This window comes from Cupressus sempervirens, chromosome 2 (genome assembly GCF_028749045.1).
Source record: "Cupressus sempervirens isolate cs-2001-9-10 chromosome 2, ASM2874904v1, whole genome shotgun sequence".
Taxonomy (NCBI): Eukaryota; Viridiplantae; Streptophyta; class Pinopsida; order Cupressales; family Cupressaceae; genus Cupressus; species Cupressus sempervirens.
The window spans coordinates 392274735-392291487 of record NC_143119.1 but is presented as its reverse complement, the minus strand read 5'-3'; positions in this window follow the sequence as shown (position 1 = coordinate 392291487).

The following is a 16753-nucleotide window of genomic DNA, read 5'->3' as shown; positions in this document are numbered from 1 at the left end:
TTTTTTGACCCTAATCAACCATGTAAGAAACCAATAGGTATACTAATAAGTAGAACCAAAAGAATGGGGTATGCATGCTTCAATACTATGAGATCTAATGCCTTAATTTTTGCATATATTCTATGACTGCATATGTTGTATATGAAATTGAATTAAGAACTATTATTTTGATAATTGATGGATATTAAGAATGTGATTATGCATATGTTTTGGATTAAGAAAAATAGGTTTTACAGGGATCCTGAAACCAAAAAGTTTTTACATAATATTTGAAATAATAATATTAAATAAAGTCTAGACCCTATGCAACTACCTATAAAAAGCCATAACAAAAGATAGGCCCACGGCTAGGAAACAAAAGCCAAGCCCACAGCCAGTAGATAAAAGCCAAAAGCACTAAACTAAATATAGTACGAAGCAAAAAATTAGACCACTAGCGATTATTTCTCACTATCTGGATCTTGCAGATTTTCTACTTCCCCATTAGCACCCTGGATCTCCAAGACCACACATTCCTAGTTTGGGTCATTAGCTTGTTCCACCTAGCCCCTAGTCTCTTTCATTTCCCCCTCAGTCTTCTTAAGGTCCAAGCTATCCTTTTCATCCTTATCCCCACTGATTCCTACACTTTTTAGTGATTCACCTAGGCTATTGATGTTCTCATTTAGAATGTTTAGGGTAGAAATCACCTAATTAGCTAGGTTTTGGTTCAATATCTCCATCTTTTGCACCCTTTTCTCAACCTTTGATAGACAATCCTCCTGGCCGGTAAGATGACTCTGGTCATTGCTCGTATTGTGGCCTTCCTCCAGGCTCCTTTTCTCCTTGAGCACCTCAATCTCATGGAACAACCACTTGATAGAATGAAAATTATCTATCATGTTGTTTTTGGCATTATTGAGTAGATTAAGCCCTATTTTCCTTACATTATCTAAAATTGCAACCTAAGTAGGGTCTACAAGTTCATCAAAATGGGCTTTTCCTTCTATATCTTCCAAGACTTGTAGATTCACTTTCTCGATGTTGAATTTTCTCCATGACCTCCTTCTATCTTTCATAATTATCTCCCCACTATCTTCCACCATAGTTTCCTTAATCTCCTAAGATGGAGAGATAGAAGGTAAGGGTCCTGAAGCCTCAAGGGTATGATATTTTTTCTCTTCTGGCTGCAGCTCCTCCTCTGCCTTTCTCTTTTTGTGGTTCCCTGATTGAATAGAAATATCTTCTCCCACTTTCCCACTATATTCCCCCTTCTTCTCTTCCTCTGACTCCATTTCCTCTTCCTCTTCATTATACTCCTCTTCCTCCTATTTCACTAGATTGGGGGCTAATCCATTAGGGCTCTTTCTGCTAGGAATAGTAGTGGAAGGAGGAGGAATTTTCTCCCCCCCTCAGACTTCTTGCCTTTTGAGGAAGTGTTTTCCTCATCTTCTGAGCTAAGAATTTGAACTTCCTTAGAATTAGAGTAGTTCAAGCTCCCAGTGGCCTCTGAATCATCCCCAGTGTGGCCTAAATATTTCCCACTAGTTTGAGTCTTAAGATATTCATAGACCAATAGGAGCAAGTCCTCATGTAGGACTAGGTTTGGAGTGGGTTTCTTCTTAAAACCCTCAATGCCCTTGCTCATCAAAGTAAACAGATAAAGAAGAAATGAAATTTTTGTGCCATGCCTAAAATGATTTAATAGAACAAAGTGGTGTGTTCTAACCCTATTGAATATAGTATCCAAAGAAATATATTCAATAAAAACCCTTAAAACATACCTCCACAACTTTTTAATCAACTCCATCTCGTAGTATGTCTCAACCTTCACTAAACACTTCCATTCTTCCTCATTCTTCACAAAATCTTTAACTACATTGGTGGACATTTTCTTATCCTTGTAAAAATTTATCCCCGCCATGGGTATATTCATGATCTGAGCTATCATTTTTGCATTGATTTGATGAGAAACCCCATCGATTTTCACATGCCTATCCTTCTAGGTATTCACCATGAGCTTGGTGATCTCCTTATCAAAGCTATGGAGTTTCTCAATATACTTCGCTATCCCACCCTTCTCTAGCTTTTTCTAGACTTTTGTTCTTTTCTTCCATTTTTCTACCTCCCTTGTCAGCTCCTTCCTACTCCTCTCCCCAACCATCTTGAGCTCTTGTTCAAAAATCCTACACTCATAGACTTTAGCTTCCTACAATTTTTGTATCCCTAAATCTTTCTTTCCTTTGGAAATTTTAATAGGGATAGGAAAAGAAACCCATAAAACATGCCACAAGTACATGAAATGATGGAGAGTTATTACCTTTCCATGATTTTCATTAACATCTTGTCTTACTTGCATTATAAGATAAATTTTCATAATTAATGTAAGATTTCCTTCATACTTCCTTGGATACATTCTAGCATTACATAATATCTTTCATGGCCATTGGGAAGAGATCACCATTGTGCCATGTCATCACTATGTTTTTGGCTATTGCCTCATTCGCAAACAAGTTTGTGGTTGAGTTAGCCTCTCTATACACATGGCTAACATGGACCCTTTTGAATTTACCCAAGTCTAATTGAATCTCCTCTACCACATTTATGATGGTCCAGGAGGGCTTAGAATAGCCTTTTAAACAATTTATTATATTTAATGAGTCTCCCTCCAACCAAAGATTCTCAACTCCAGAAGCCAGAGCCAGTTTAACAATATGATAGGCCATACCGGCCTCTGCAAAGTGATTCGTCTAAATCCCTTAGGGATAAGAAAAAGCCACAACTCCCTTACCATGTCCATTTATAATAATGTCTCCACAACTAGAGGGGCTAGGATTCTCTTTGGCTGCCCCATCAAAATTGGCTTTATGCCACTCTTCAGGGGGGAAAAGCCACTTATCTTCTTGTCTTTTCCTCTCCCTATATTTTTTCTTTACTATGATGTTTCCTCCTTCAATGTATCCCCCCTTTCTAATAGAAAAATTCTTCTTCATTGTAGTAAAAATTTTATCTGCAATAACAAAAGTAGGGGCTTCCCTATCTCTAAAAATATGGTTATTCCTCTCTTTCCATATTCCCTAGCAAAAATGTGGAAAAGACTAGGAACTTATCATCTATGTCTTCATTCCTTTGTACATACTATTCCATTGTCCAAAGAAATCTTGGATGTTGGTTGGTTTACACCAACTAAGACCATAGTCCTTGGTCATAAGATCCCATACCTCAGAGGAGTAGGGACAATGAATAAAAAGGTGGTTGGTTGACTCCAAATCATTCTTGCAAAGACTACACCTATTTGGGATAATCTGATCCCTTTCAATCAAGTTATCTAGGGTAAGAATTTTTTCTTAGAGAAGTAGCCAGAAGAATATATTGATTTTCAGAGCGAGGCCAGTCATTCAAGCCTTTTCCCAAATAGGTTTCTCCATCATATGCCATAGAGAGAAATAGCCTAAAGCAACTGAGTATAACCCATTGGGATTGTCTCCCCATATAATTTCATCCCTCTTATTGTTAAGGATCACGGCATTCAGAATAGTCATCAGAGGTTTAAGATCCTAGGATACTAGCAATAGGTCTTTCTATCCATGATTAGCTCTATAGTCACTAACTTTTAGACTAAATATTCTTATACATATATCAACCCATCTCTCATAGTTAGGATGATCTATGAGGGGCCGCTGGCTTAACCAGTTGTCCTACTAGAATAAGATACTTTCTCCATTGCCTACTTTCCACTTTGCCTTTGACTTAGCGAAAGGTTTTTCCTTAAGGATCCCATTCTAGATAAAGGATCCATGGGGAAGATTAGCTTCACTAAATATGAAGTTGAGGGATTTCCTTCTCAAATAATTTTCCACCATGATATCCCACCATTCTCTAGGACTTTGAAAAATGTGCCATATTTGCTTTGCTAGCAAAGCATTGTTGAGATGTTTGATTTTTCTAATGCCTAGGCCACCATAGCATTTAATAAAGCAAAGATTGTCCCATGCCACTAGATGATATATCTTTTTTCTTCAACCCTTGTCCATAAAAAGTCCCTTTGGATTTTCTCCATTGTATCAACATGTTCAACCAAGATCCCAAAAAGCCTAAGAGCATAAGTTGGGAGGTTTTGATGAGTTCATTTCACCAAAGTACATCTACTTGCTTGACCGAGGATAGCTCTTTTCCAACTTTCCAACTTCTTAGTAAATATATCAATAATGCCATTCTAGAAAGAATCTGGCAATTTTTACCCCAGAGGCATTCCAAGGTAAGTAGCTAGAAGAGACCCCACACCACATCCTAGTATGCAAACAATTTTTCTTTGTTTCTCAATTGGGGTATTTATAAAAAAGATCGAGCTTTTTTCCCAATTTATAGCCTATCCTGAACCCCTCATGTAAGTATCCAACAAAAATTTTAGCACCTTAGCCTCTTGAACCATGGCTTTCCCACCTAGAATTGTGTCATCCAAAAATTGTTGATGGATGAAGGTAATCTGTCTAGAAGATGGCTTTATACCATGCAGGCTCTGATCTTGTATTTTCCTTAGGATTAACCTCTCGATACACTCTCCAATAATAATGAATAGAATAGGGGATAAGGGATCACCCTGTCTAAGCCCTCTCAAGGGGAAGAAGAATTTTGAGGGAGCTCCATTGATTAATATAGCTAGAGAGGGGGAAGAGACAAGCTGAAGAATTAGTTTGTAAACTTGGTCATCAAAACCAAAAGATTGGAGAATAGGCTTCAAGAAATCCCAGTCCACCCTATCATAAGCTTTAGATAGGTCCAACTTCAATAGGAATCCTTCCCTTTTCCCAGCTTCTAAGGAGTGAATAACTTCATGAACCATCATAATAGAGTCTAGGATTTGTCTCCCTGGGACAAAGCCAGTTTCATGTGGAGAAATAATCAAGTGGAGAACACTAAGAATCCTACTAGTCAAAACTTTTAAAATGATTTTATAGAAAGAATTGCATAGGCTTATGGGCCTGAACTTATCCATCATATCTACCCCCAAGATTTTTGGGATTAACACCAAAATGTAGTGTTGAGTTCCTTCAAAAGGTTTTTGGCCCCAAAAAATTGATGTACTACTTTGACCACCTCCCAATATTTCTAGAAGAAGAAAGTCAAAAATCCATCTAGCCCTAGAGATTTTTCAATAGGAAGAGATAGTAGAGCTTGATAAATTTTATGTGAGGAGGGAATTTCCTTTAGCATGGAATTATGATCCTGAAGCAAAGTGGGAATTGAAGTCAAAATATCCTCTCAGTCTTTCAGCAAAAGTGAAGAGTCCTTGGAAAGGAGAGAAGAAAAGAAATGCACTGCTTCATCTGTGATCTCATTCTCCTTTGTAAAAGAGACTTGCCCCCTCTTTATACTCAGAATCCTATTGTGAGCATAATATTTTAAGGTGGAGAGATGGAAAACCCTAGTATTCTAATCCCCCTCTTTGAGCCAATTAACTTTGGATCTTTGTCTCCAAAAGTACTCTTCCCTACTAATGATATTGTGGAGGTCAGATAGGATAGACCTTTCTTTGATCCTAATCTGATTGTTGTATCCTTCCTACTATATCCTTTCTTGGACTTTTTGAAGGTGATCTACTTTCTCATCCTTCTCTTGAAAGATATGCCCAAAATCTATCTTATTGCAGACTTTGATGTTTCTTTTCACATTTTTCAATTTTTGAGCTATCCTAAACATTGGTGTACCTTCCATCTCTATATTCCACCAAAAGGAAATCTTAGCTTCCAAATCTTGGTGGAAAGTCCACATCTTCTCAAAATGGAAAGGGAAATTCCATTTGACCATCAAAGGAATGAATGAAAGAAAGATGGGCGAGTGATTCAACCCAACTCTAGGAAGAAGAGAAAGTCTACACATGTGGGTTTGCATCTAGCCTAGGAAAATGAGGGCTCTATCAAGATGAACCTGGATGCAATCCCTACTAGTTCTCCTATTTGACCAAGTGAATTTTCCCCTCAAAAGATCAACGTCCAAAAAAGCTATATTTTTAATGAAATTAGAGAGGTCTAATTTACTTTCCTGATTTGGGGCCAACCCCCTTGATTTTTTTCATTTGAAAGAGGGGTGTTGAAATCCCCCATAATAACACCTTTATTTATATTACCATTGTGAATTGCATAAAGAATGTTGGCCCAAAAAACCTTTCTTTCCCTTTTAGTATTACGAGCATACACATTTAGAATAAACCAAGTGTCACCACCATGAACATGGGAAACCTTAAAAAGAAGTGCATTACCTTCATTAAGAATAGTGGAGATCTGGAAAGCTTTTTTGTTAAAGAGTGTGAAAACTTCCCCTATAGCTCCTTCCAAATCTATGGCTTCACTATTCATATTACTATTGAAAGATAATTTTCCTACAATGTCTTTTCTCAACTTTATTTCTTGAATCAGTAAAAAATCAAGTCTTTGATCTCTGATAATATTCTGGACTATCTCTTGTTTATGGGCACCATTTAGGCCCCTTATTTTCCAAGATATGATCTTCATCTCTTTCTTATAGAATATTCCTTGATGGTTCTTTGGCTTGCATCTGCCAAGTTCTTTCTAGCCTCATCTTGCATTACCTAACTTAGACTTCTTCCTAGAGGTTTAGGTTTTAACCCAACATCTGCTTTGATCCTACTTCTAGTGGCAGCTGGAGACAGTGGATGATGATCTTGATTTTGATTTTTCTTCTTTTTTACCATACTCCCCTTGCCTTTATTGTCTTGAGAGTAGCTATTTATTCATTCCTCTAATTTAGATATCTATTCTGGGGAAGCGTTATTGATTAAATCTACAAACTTCTTCCTTAGGGCATTAGAAGTTGATGGCTTCTCTAGAGAAGCCAAAGGGAGATCCAAAGTATTGGGAGATCTCTGGTTGGGGCCAAAGATTCTTTTTTCGACTTGATCTCCATCTGGGGATCCTCTAGAGTACTGACCTCCTACTCTTTCTCAATCAACAAATCCTTACTTGCCATTGCTATGGATTGGTGCTCTATGTCAAGATTAACTAACACCTTTGATCCTTTGATCTCCCCCAACATCATGAACCTTATTTTCTAATTCCTTTGTTCTTTTTCCTCCTTCATTACCTTGACCACCTTCCTAGTCTACGACATTATTTTTTTCCTCAGTCCCTTCCTATTTCTCTGTTGTATTGGTCAATTTTTGTTTCCAGACCATTTTCTTACCCTTTGTTGAGGTACCCTAGTCTTACTTTTTTCCCTTTCTACCTGAGCTCTAAGACATTGGTTTGCTTTATGCCTAGATTTAAAATAGAGGAAACATGCAAAAGGAATAAACTCATAAATCAACTTTTGAACATGCTCTCCCAACTTTGAAAGGAACGTCACTGTTTCTGGCATATAATGCCTTCCCTTACCCCTATGCAAATATGAGCATAGGTAAGATGTCTTTTTGAGGCTATAATCAGGTCTATTGTGAGGAGCTCCCCAAAGGAGCTAGCTATCCCCACAAAAACATCTTTATTCTAGAATTCTAAGGGGAGCTCTGGAAGCCTTACCCAAACAGGGGCTTGCAAAAAGAAAGAGTCTTTCATATTTAGCTTAGAGGACCACTTCTAAAGAACCAAAGTGGAATGACCTATAGCCCATGGCCCCTCACACAGTATGTTTGAGAGGTCTTCCATACAAGAAAAATTGAAAGACAAAAAGCCCTTAGCCAATGCTGTGATAAAGACTTGACCTTTGAGGGCCCATTTCTTCTTTATAAAGGTTCTCACAATATGAATATTTGGCCTTGGCCCTAAGGATTTACCAACCAAGGTTGAAGCCATTGATGCAATGTTATGATCCACAAGCTCATCCAAAATGGCAATGGCATAGGAACCTTTCTCCACCTCAGGGAGAATCTTAACTAGTGGAAAAGAGGACATACCTATAGGCTTGCCCTCAAAAAGTGATGACCATTTAGCGAGGCTTGGAAGACCTGCCTTGGGAATTGATGGAATCTTGTATGACACTTTTCCCTCCCTTTCCAACACTCACCATCTCTACTAGGTCTCCTTCTATGTTACCTTCTCTGATTATGCATATTGTTGATGTTAATTAGCTATATTGATTTTATGTATGGTTTTTTTGGATTACTAATGTTCAGATCTACTGTATAAGAGATTAACCATGAAACTAAAATTAGAGAACCAATTATGAACCAATGTGAGTTAGTTAAGCCAAGGTTATTCTAATGAGGACATGAAACCTCATTTTATCATGTTTTATTTGTAAATGTAAAATGATGAATGGCTATTATTTATGCATTTTTTATTCAATGGACATGTCAAGTGTATTATTGTGATGTGGACTTTGTGGTGTCAATTGATACTTGTGCAATAAATGTGGCTATAAAATGCCCATAAAATGGTTTCTTGAGTTATCACTTAACCTAGTATAGTAACCTATGGTATTCCAATAAGTGATGTTGAAGTTAAGTTTTAGGGGGTTACATTGGACCCTAGGGTGTAGTTAGGGTAAAATTAAGCTACCCCACTAGTAGTATCTTGGTTTGGGGGTTGGTTTTTGGTTAGTTTAGCACCCATACTTAACTTATGACCCTTCTAGAAGGCCACTAATGAAAAGTGGTGAATTTGGAAGGAAGTACAACTCCATTCCCCATCCCTTACCTTTGGTCACAATATAATTTATTAGAGGACACCAAATGGAGTAAATAGGTTTAGAAACCCATACCCTCATAATGAGAGTTGGTTGGGACTTAAAGGAAGCCCTTTTAGGATTTTTTTGGAGATATTTTGTGTTTTCACCCACTCTCAAACTTTAGAGACATTTTAGGAGTTAGAATTCTTTTGAGGAATTTGAGAGATATTGAGAAGCTATTCTACAACTATCATTGCCAATATCTTGTATTCAAAGTTAGTTCATTCCTTCTTGTAGTGTATTTTGTTATATGTTGATGTATATTTGAAGAGAATTATATGTGAAATTGTTATTGTCATTATGTGTTCATGTGGTTTTGAGTCATGTATTTTTTTGTTCCTTGCTTCCTTGTTTTATGTGACTTATCTTTGGAAGTTCAAGGCACACTTACCCTTGGGAGGGAAGAGTAGCTTTGATGGTGAAGGGATTTTGTAACAATCCATCCAAGTGTAGAGTCTCTCCTTTGTGTAGGAGATGGATAAAACATGGATGTATGGGCTCTATGTGCCTTTTTTTCTGTTAAGAACTTAGGGTGACAAAGGGAGCTTGTCTATGAAGTAAAGATGAAATAATTGTTGTATTTTTGAGCCTTTTAGCAGACACAATGCTTTATCTATTATGGAGATCACCTCATGGGTACTTGGTTCACCTTCACCTCATTTTTCAGTCACGATTAGACCTATTATGAAAGCCTTGGTTGGATGTTTTATGTATGTAAAATATTTTTATTTCAATGTGGTTGGGGTTTATGTGTGTGACTCATTTAAAATTGGCTCTCCAAGTTTGAGGGAGACATCTTGGAGCCCTAGATTGGGAGTGAGAATCACATGGTTAAATTTTCATTTCTTTCCAGGTTCCATGTTTGGGAGTTCAAGTTGGAATGGAGTTCATGTTTGCATCCTTTCTCCTCCTCTTCTTTTGCAAACATCTTGATGATGGATCATGTAGTGCGATACAAAATGTTGATGGTAAAAATTGTTCACACAATGAAATCTAGAAAATAAAATATATATAATGATGGATTTTGAAAATTTGATAGCTCTAATCTTTGTTTTTGTAAAGAAAAAAGGTGGCATTTAGTAAAAATATTTGTAGCCTTGTTGTAGAGGAATTTTTTATTATAATAATGTTGCAAGTTTATTCCAAAATATGTATTGGAAACTTTGTTATAAATCTCCTTTAAAAGGAAGTAGAAGTTTAATTGCTCCTTTGTTAAATATTTTGTCATGTTATAATTTTAATAAATAAAACTTTTTTTATTTCATAATCTTGGTTTCATGACATCTGGTACTTATAATCACATAAAATTAGTCTTTGAAAATAGATGTCCCTAATCCTATTTATTGATTGAAAAGACATCCATTTCTATCACTTAATATGATTTGAGTATCAAATTGCAAAAAATCTTTAACTTCCAATAATCATCATAAATCTATTAATTCCTAAATATTGGCATTAATTATCAATTGAATCATTCTAAATTAATTAATTTAATTCAATGTCCTAGCACATTAATTAAATTGAAACCATTTTCTAAATAACTCATTAAAAAGGAATTAATTTGATTTAAATTGAATTAAATATCTCAAAAATATCAATTATTGGATTTAATAGTCATAAGTTGAGAAAATTTATTTATTTGGGATAAATATTAAATTAATCTCATAAAAGTTCTATAAAATCCTAAATGTGAGAAAAAAGATGAATTTAAATCAATAAATTAATCAAAAAAGATGACAAATTAGTTCACTCTAAATAAAAAATGGAGATTGATTTGTTAACTAGGCTTTCTAATTAGATGGATCAATCAACTTCATAAATCACTTCCAATCATGAAAAGGTGATAAGGCTATTAATCGGCCTTCTCTAATTTGTTTTTTGTATCAATTTTCCTGATTGCTCTATCAACTCTCTTGATTGATCTATTAACATCTTTGATTGATTTATTAACTTAGTTCTATCTCAACGCTGATCATGTCTTTGGATTTCTATAAAAGGAAGACACTCCCCTCTCATTTGATATGTACAATTCAAGAGTAAAGACGTGCTATTGGGATTTCTTTTGAAGGCAATGTACATCAATTTGTAAAGAGTGTCATTTTTTTGCCATTTTCTAAATTTAACATTGCATTCTTAGATCAATCATCTAGATTCATTTCATTTCATTTACATTCACAAAATACAAAAAATTAGCTTACTTTGCATTTAAAATCCTTGGTTTTGGTATAGTCTATAGTCATGAGAGATGTTAATTCTAAGAGCATTCATACTCTTGCTAGATAGAAGGCAATGAGTCACTTCATTAGCTTAATTCTACTTTATTCTCATTATTTTTTTATCTAATTTATCTAGCCTATAATGATTCATTGAAGTGTATTGTTTATAGTTGTATGACCATATTTAACACACATTTTTGATGCCCATCGTGGGGCTAAACACAATTTTTGGGCTCGAATTCTCAATTTTCATATCACTAAGATTTATTTGCTAATTAATTTTTGCCTGCATGCTTTTAAAGATTTCAACATATCTCCTAAATGATATGGAAATTCTCAATGAATATTTGACCATAGATCAAGTCTGATATGAGTCAAAAAAAATAGATTTTTTTGATCTATTTTATTTTATTTTTCATTAAAAAAATCATTTCATACACAAATCACAAAATTAATTGATAAAATTATTTTTGTAGGGAGATGTTGGTGTCTATGGCCCACAATTTTTTTTTAAAAAAAAAATTGATCAATTTTTGACATTTTTTGCTTTTTCTATGATTTTTCATTAAAAAAAAATGATTTTTTGCTTTTGTAAAATCATAGAAAAAGAAAAAAATGCCAAAAATTGAAAAATCATAGAAAAAGCCAAACATGCCAAGTTTATTATGAGAATAAGATAATGAATGAACAAACACATAGCTTAATTAGAAGCCTCCTATAGTCATTAGATAAAAGGTTTGGAAATGAAAAAATTATGTTTATTCTGTATAGAAGTTAAAATTAGTAGGGTTATTGTCTCATCCTTTTTAGGGTGATCAAACTCCTAGACCTTCTTTTGGTTTCTTTCTATTTCTTTCAAATAGGTAGATTAATTTAAGCAATAGGGGCATACCTCTTAAGATTTTTCTTAGCGGGGCTAGTGAGAGGGAAAGACCAAAGGTATTCATCCTTAATGGATTTAATGACAAAGAGCATGTAATAGAATTCCTCTAGTAGTCCTCATGGATTGCACAAAACCTCTCCGGCATAGGTGGGAAGCTCTTGAAAGAGAGTAAAAGAAAGCTCTTTGAACAAAAACCTGACTAAATCCTGGTTAATTAGAGGCCACATTTTTTAACCATGTGTAGCCAAAATTGACCTTAGGAAGATTTGTATTTCAACTATCTTTATTTGTGTTATACAAGTAGAAATGTCTGAACATACTAATGTTTTTAATCAAATTTTTTGAGTTCACTATTTGTGTCACATTATTTTATTCAAAACTACATTTAGGTTTCTTGAAAATTGAACAAATAACTTGTTTCTATCAAATATTCCTTAAAAAATGTACAAATTTATGAAATTATGAAAATTGTCATTTTGTCTTGAAGACATTATCACATGAGATTATTAAATTATTATATCAGAGACCTTATTTTAACATGATTTTCTAAATTTGGACCACTCTAAGTGCTTCATGATTAATCACATGATCATTATACCTCTGTCAATAATCTTACACTTGCAATTTGATAGCATATCTCCTTGGTTTTGATGATCTTTTTCCTTATCTATGAATGAAATTGTCTCCTATCTATCCAATCAACATCAAACTAGTCTAATCAATCTTTCTATCTAAACTTGATTCATGACTGTCACCGTCTTAGGCTATTTAGCCATTGTTTTGATACCTCCTACCTAGTTTGACATCAAACCAGCTTTACCTAAAATCAATCATCAATCAAAAAATCTTGTTAGACAAAATCACTTGCATATTCTAGAATTGATTTTCATCCTTTATCACTTTTAGCTATCAATCACATAAATAATTAATGTATGTTCAAAATAGATGCTCTCATAAAATTTGAAGAGAGAAAGAAGAATGAGGACATCACAATGGATTAAAAAAATCGACTAAATCCTAGCTAGGAAGAAGAGATTCTTATTTCAAACATGAAAAAACAAATACTATCTTTGAGCTTTCAACTTCAAGAACTAAGGGTCCACTTGGCTTGTAAAATTGTAGAAATTGAAAACTTTACAACTCTCGATTTAGCCAAATCAAGGTTTTACAAATCCTCATTCCTATTTTTGGGAATTTACTTGTACTATTTGTTTCAATCACAAGATGAATGGAAATATACATTTTTATGTGTAAGCTTGGAGTTGAAGATAGACTCCAAAAAATAGTCCAATCTAAAGTTTTTACACTCCTCAAAAAGCATAATTGGGTTTTGATTTTCAATTGCTAGTTGCTAGTGGGAAGTTTGATAACTTGGTTTTGAGACAAAACTCAAAGTCTAGTATTCTATTTCCATTTTGTCAATTTTCAAACAAATATAAACTTTTTCAAAACTAGATTATGAAAAAACCAATTCCTGTCATCTTCCATGAACCAAATAGACTCTGAAGGAAGAAAATCATACGTCAGCAAAAAAATTCTTTAGAGAAAATTTCCCTAACTCCTATGACAACAAAAAATTAAATTCCTATGATGTTGAATCCAAGATATCTAAGAACACTACACAAATACCCAAGAAATCTAGAAATATCTTTAAGGAAATACCTTGGGTACCTAGACCAAAGTTTGATTTTACCCCTTTGGGACAGTCTTATGAATTATCTTTGGAAGATCTTCTTAAAAGAAAACTCATCATCCTATCTCAAGCCACTTCATGTGGAATCTAGTTTTTGAGTAACTATTGTGACTATCATAGAAATAATGATCATAAAATTTCACATTCCAAGGAGTTGAAGAATAAAGTCCAAGATCTAATTGAAGATGACATAATTTAAATTGAAAATCCTAATGACATTTATTGAAGATGCCACTCTTAAGCTTGATCAACATAATGAACCTATTTCTAATAATGGTTTTCATGGAACCTCTACTTCTTCCAACATGCAGTCACCTTCTAAAGCATCAAAGCTATCCAAATATCCTACATTAAAAAAAGAACCTAATTATTTTCATGTTGACTATGTCTACCCTCAAGAGTTTCCTCTAAAGGATATCCTAGCTAACCTGCCTCTTGATGAAAGTCTTTTTCATAATGCTTCAACACCTATAAAATCTATTCTAAATGATCCTTCATCACCCCTTCAAACATATTTCACCCGAATTCAAAATCTTACCTCACTCATCCTTAGAGGTGGCTCCATGTCAAGATGATGATATAAAAGGTACATAAATAAGTCTAAATAAAGATCAAGATAAAGGTATCCTTCCTCAGTCAATAGTTGACCCAAGGCTTATGTCCCAAGAACTACATGATAAACCAATCATTTTCTCTACCTTATTTTGCAAAGATGTCCCTCCATCTCCCATATCTTCCCCCTCTTCTAAGCAGGATCAAGACATTCCTTCTATCATCCCTAATAAGATTATTGAAGATCAAGAGAAAAATACTTTATTTATGCTATCCAAAAACTATTGTCAAGATAAGAGTATTTTCTCATCTCCTTGTCATACTCTTCCATATATACCTCAAGAAACTCCTATTCTTCCAAATCCATTACATTAAATTTTATTCCTCAAATTTTAGTTGCTCCAATCAAATTAGACACTATCAAAGATATTCATGAGCATATTAGTGTCAATATAAACCCTACTTGTGAAATCCTTGGCCACACAACTCACTCTATAGATGTTGATATCCCTATTCATTACCCTTTTTCCTCCAAATATATCATTGATCTGTATGTCCCAAAGATAAAATCTTTGAAACCTCCATCTATATTGGGTCCATATGTTCCACCATCCACCATGCTTATCACTCCTATATCCTATCAAGATCAATAAAGATACATATCCTTGAACCCTTCACATCAATATATTCTAATGAACCATCCATATAAACCTTATTCATCCAAAATTCCCAAGTCTTTTGGAAAAAATTTGGGTGCACAACATAAAAATTAGAAATATTAGAATCCAACTATACATGATGGTCAACATTAATTGTCTAATTGACATGTGACTACAAAGAAAAAAAGAGTTATTCAAACCAAAAAAGTCCATCTTGCAAAGAAGAAAGAAATTATAGAAAATTTGGGTTTCTAAATCCCTTATCAAAGAAGTACAACCTAAAGCATTCCAAAGTGAAGAAAAATCAAAAGCTATGTGGATTCCCAAGTCTCTATTACAAGATTTGAATATAAAAGAAAAATTGATGTTGGCATCTAAGATTCCAAAGGCTTTCACTCTGCCTTCTTCAAAATATTTTGCATCACCTTCTATATCAAAGCCTCAAGTTATTTCCTCCAATTTTCCTATATCTTCCCACTACCTATTTCACTATCCTTCAATCCCCTTTATCCAATCCATTTCATAAATATTTAGTCATTGACTATCTCTAACCTACATATCAATTCCCTTCCATCACCCTATCAACATACTTGAGCATACCTTTCAATTGTATTGGCCTATCAAAGAATATCCTTCCAAAGTATCAATATCCAAAGAAAATTAGGTTTGTGTTCCTCTTAAAACTTAAAAAAAAAGAAAGTTCCTTGGTGAATACTTGGAAACAAGCACCTTGATAGCAATAATAAAGATAAATAAATGTGTCTTATGATGAAACCTACTTCTTGTGGTACCTTGGGCAAGTACCATGATGAAAAATTGGAAAAGAGGCATCATATGTAATTCTTCCATCCATGATACCCTATCATGAACTTTCTTATCCCTCAAACACATTAAATCCCAAAACTATACACTTGTGGCCTCCATAATCCCTAATCATGATTGTGTTATCACATACATATGTAGTTTGAATTGACTCATTGGTCTTGATCAAATTATGAAAGGTAAAATGAGAAATTATTATCAAAATCCTCTAGAAATGTCTACTCTCTTGATCCACTTTCTTTTCATGACATTCGGTCATTATCCTACATGGTAACTAGCACTACTCCATGAGCTTACATTAATATATAATTTTTACTAGCTTCTTATGGAGACTTTCCTTTAAAGTCGCATTCACTGCTTCATTGTAACACCTCACTCTACCATAAACAAAACAAAACTTGAAACAAAGAAAAAGAACAAAGAATGCAATAATTTAAAAAAAAAATCATCTCAACACAAGTTCCAACACAAGGATTGAATCACTCTTATACAGAAAAATTCCCAATGAAAGAGAATATCGTCCAAATACATTTTCATTAGAATAAGAATACATAAAGAGTTCAATACAATCATGAAATACAATTTCATCTCTAGACGCCTATGTCCAACATAGGAACCCTAAATGCTGATTGAAGTAGTAACTCCAACGGACATCTTTAGCTACTGGTTAAATAACTTGTTACCCCTGAGAAACACACACAACAATGCAACATGAAACAAAAAGGGGCTCAATACAAACTAAGTTTAAAAGCAATATCCATCTGCATACATGTTAGTACCAACATATACATATCAAAATGCAAATATCTATTCCATCTAATATAGTGCAAATCTAATATTAATATGCAAGAAGTAAACAATTACTTAACAATGCAAAATTAAACTCGCACTAAGAATGATCTGTAAATGAAACATATATATACTGAGGTGTCATCATTATGGCACTAAGTTTTTGCATCCAAAAGTGGTATGCTCATAGTCATCACATAATGGTATTCTCTATTTTTCTTATCATTGACAGAATAGAGACCTGCCTTTTCTCCGTACTTAACCATATAGGTAAAGTCATAGGTAAGGCCAATTATCTTTTATGTTAAATCAACCCACCCAATGTATTTTATAGTTATCACTAAATTAATTAACTGAATAGAATAAATCTATATTCAGCCACCTCGATATACATTCAATACAGCTATTCTTAACATACACATCAGACAGATATTCTAAAAATGCATCAAGCAACAAATAACCAAATCTATTTACTCATGAT